Source organism: Schistocerca cancellata, chromosome 5 (assembly GCF_023864275.1).
Source record: "Schistocerca cancellata isolate TAMUIC-IGC-003103 chromosome 5, iqSchCanc2.1, whole genome shotgun sequence".
Taxonomy (NCBI): domain Eukaryota; kingdom Metazoa; phylum Arthropoda; class Insecta; order Orthoptera; family Acrididae; genus Schistocerca; species Schistocerca cancellata.
The window spans coordinates 99,556,938-99,560,895 of NC_064630.1; the positions used below are offsets into that span (position 1 = coordinate 99,556,938).

At 44.0% G+C, this 3,958-nt stretch overlaps 1 pseudogene; it reads left to right on the forward strand.

The window, feature by feature from the left end:
- Nucleotides 1-3,342: 3,342 nt before the first annotated feature.
- LOC126189882 (5S ribosomal RNA) lies at nt 3,343-3,460 on the forward strand (annotated as a pseudogene).
- The last annotated feature ends 498 nt before the right edge of the window (nt 3,461-3,958 follow it).

Here is a 3,958-nt window from a genome sequence, read left to right on the forward strand (position 1 = left end):
GATTCGTAAATTACATTATACTGTTTTTATGTAAAATATACTCCTGAAGTCGTCGCTTTCTCTGTACTTGACTGTTTCTCATAAGATGTGTCTACGCTCCTTGCACTCCCCCAGAAGACGATAAGAGTTACGCGTTGAAACGATATGAAAACTGAGAGTAGGCCAATATAGGTGTCTTTACAATGCAACTACAAAGAGAAGAATAATCAGCGCTACAGTAGCTTTTATACTGTGCTGCAACTGTTCACTCTGTAGGTCGAAGAGGCTGTGACGCAAATGAAAGAAAGATGTAGGAGTTGGATAAAATCCAGAAAGAAAGGATACCAATGATAAGGTCTGCAAATGAAGTGAGGAAGAATTACAGGATCTGCTGAATGGATTGAAAACTAATGAGCACACACTACCGACTGAGACTAAATAAAGAAAAGCAAATTAATAAGGAGAAGCAGAAATGAGTGATAACCTAACATCAAGCTTGGGACTGACATAGTAAAGGAACTGAAGAAATACATTATCTTAGAAGCAAAATAATGGCTGAATCTAGTACTAAAGTGGATCCTAATCTGCTGACCAACACTGCTTCAGAATACCACTTACATCGCATGATAATGACAACTGACTTCAAAACTATCACCTCGCTGTCTATAATAAGTAGGTAATTAAAGGTGTAAGTAGGTTGTTTAGCTCTTTATTTTGGTAACGCCACGTAGCGCTCTGTATGAAAATCACTGGCTGTGCTGTGTGCAGTCTGTGGCTGGTTTGCATTGTTGTCTGCCATTGTAGTGTTGGGCAGCGGAAGCTGGATGTGAACAGAGCGTAGCGTTGCGCAGTTGGAGGTGAGCCGCCAGCAGTGGTGGATGTGGGGAGAGAAATGGCGGAGTTTTGAAGTTTGTAAGACTGGATGTCATGAGCTGCTTTATATATTATGACTTTTGATGACTATTAAGGTAAATACATTGTTTCTTTTCTATTAAAATCTTTCATTTGCTAACTATGCCTATCAGTAGTTAGTGCCTTCCGTAGTTTGAATCTTTTATTTAGCTGGCAGTAGTGGCGCTCGCTGTATTGCAGTAGTTCGAGTAACGAAGATTTTTGTGAGGTAAGTGATTTGTGAAAGGTATAGGTTAATGTTAGTCAGGGCCATTATTTTGTAGGGATTTTTGAAAGTCAGATTGCGTTGCGCTAAAAATATTGTGTGTCAGTTTAAGCACAGTTATGTATAATTGTTCAAAGGGGACGTTTCATAAAGGTTAATGTGGAGTTATAAATGGCGCATACACCACTACTTTACAGTGTTACTATCGAACACTCCAAATAGGAACTGCTTGGAAACGACGTGCCACTTTAACCTGATCCGCCGGCCGCTGTGGCCGAGCAGTTCTAGGCGCTTCAGTTCGGAACCGCGCAACCGCTACGGTCGCTGGTTAGAATCCTTCCTCGGCCATGGATGTGTGTGATGTCCTTAAGTTAGTTAGGTTTAAGTAGTTATAAGTTCTAGGGTACTGATGACTTCAGATGTTAAGTCCCATAGTGCTTAGAGCCATTTGAACCATTTTTTTAACCTCATGCAGTCTAACTAAAAATGGGAGGACGCGCTATCTGAGTTTTACCAATGGCAGACTGTGATTGGCGGGAGGCTCGGCACCATCATTTCGGAAACTGCACGAGTTATTGGGTGTTCGAGGAGAACTGTTGGTTGGTTTGTGGGATTAAAGGGACCAGACTGCTACGGTCATCGGTCCCGAGGAGAACGGTGGTGAGTTCTTCAACACATGGGGAAACCCGGTCCAGACTTTAATGATGGGGATAATACGAGTGTGTCTGAACACGTAGTGCGCCGAATACTCCTAATGATGAGCCCTTGCAGACGACAGTCCAAGCATGAGCCAATTTTAACAACACAACATCGGCAACTATGACTGATATGGCAAGCGACCATTGGCATTGGACACATGTGCAGTGGCAATGCGTTGCTTGGTCTGATGAATCATGCTGATGGGAGTGGACGAATCCGTTGTCATCCGGGAAACAGCACCTTGACACCTGTACTGCGGGACGGAGACAAGCTGGTGGCGGCTCCATTGTGCTCTGAGGAACATTCACGTGGGTATCCATGGGTCCAGTCGAGTTCGTGAAAGGCACCATGACGGCCAAGGAGTATCGTACACTGGTTGCAGTCCACGTACATCCCTTCATGACTTGCATATCTCCCTTGTGATGGGGTGGTTCGAGGGACACAGTGGCCAGTTCCGATTGATGTGCTGCCCCCCCCCCCCCCCCCCCCAACCATCAGGCCAGATCTGAAGCTGATCGAATCGAACACATCTGAAACGTGACTGAACGCGGTGTCAGAGATCATCGCGTCCCTCCCCGGAATTAACCGGGAATTAGGTGACTTGTGTGAGCAGTTGTGGTGCCAACTCCCTCCAGCGACCTGCCAAGGGCTCATTGCTTCCATGCCATGACGCCTCGCCATTGTTATATGTGCCAAAGGCGGAAATACCGGCTATTAGGCAGGTGGTCAAATGTCCTGGCTGATCAGTGTAAAGGAAAGTGAGATCCTATTTTGTTCAGTTGGGGCTTATAGTAAGATTTAATATAACGGAGAAAGTTTTACAGGACGTTAAAACTGGAAGTTTTACAGGACGTTAAAACTGGAGCTAGCATGTTATGAACTGGCAGGTTAAAATTTATGACGCTGATGGGCAATCACAGTTTAGAACATATATTGCGGGCAAAATGCGCAATCTCTCTTCTTGTTCAAAATAAGACGGAGTAACTGCCAGACAGAAACTACGATTTGCTTGTGTTTCCCTGGCGAGACTGTCTCTGCTTCTTTGCCTCTTGATTTATTGTTAACTTCAGTCTCCCGTCACCTTCTGTGTCCGATTTTCAAAATTCTTCTGTCATGTAATTCTTAGTTCTTGTCTTCCTTCTTACCTCTAAATTTTCACCCCTTTTGCTTCCTTTAGTGTATCAGACTTCGGAATTTGATTTCATCACGAAATTTTGGTTTCTACTGCAGCAATCGTTTTCTTCTCATCTCCACACATTAATACTGCGGTGTCCATCTCTAAATGCAATCCCTCTCTGACGTTCTTGAATTTTTCAGCTTCAACTAACGCAAAAGCTACTTATGTTTCCTCTAAAACTAACCGGTTTTTTCACTAACTCCTCCCTTGCACCTGTTCATCAATATGCATTTTAGTCTCGACCAAGCACGCTCTATACTTCAAAATTTCGTGTTCTCTTCACCACATGGCTTCTTCTGTTCATTGCTGTTAAAAAAACATTCCTCCTTTCAAAATACAAGAGATTTTTCTAGTACTATTCACACATACCGCCAACGGCCTTGCCGCAGAGGTAACACCGGTTCCCGTCAGATCACCGAAGTTAAGCGCTGGCGGGCTGGGCTAGCACTTGGATGGGTGACCATCCGCTCTACCGAGCGCTGTTGGCAAGCGGGGTGCACTCAGCCCTTGTGAGGCAAACTGAGGAGCTACTTGATTGAGAAGTAGCGGCTCCGGTCTCGGAAACTGACACACGGCCGAGAGAGCGGTGTGCTGACCACATGCCCCTCAATATCCGCATCCAGCGATGCCTCTGGGCTGAGGATGACACGGCGGCCGGTCGGTACCGTTGTGCCTTCGTGGCCTGTTCGGGAGGAGTTTTTCTTAGTTTAGTTCACAAATACCACTCCCACAGATCTAAACACTTCAGAGTCATAACTTAGCCCTTATTCGTTAGTCTTTCTCTTTCCACAAAATTTTACAGACGTAATAATTATTTACTACTAGGCCAAAATATCATTACATACTTATTACGTCATTACATACAGATTACACAGAAATTACATACAGATAAATTAACAGAATACCACAACAAAATTATACAACATATTCATCACTTTTCATTTATGTTGTCACATTACGTGAACAAAAGAAATTAAAACGAATAT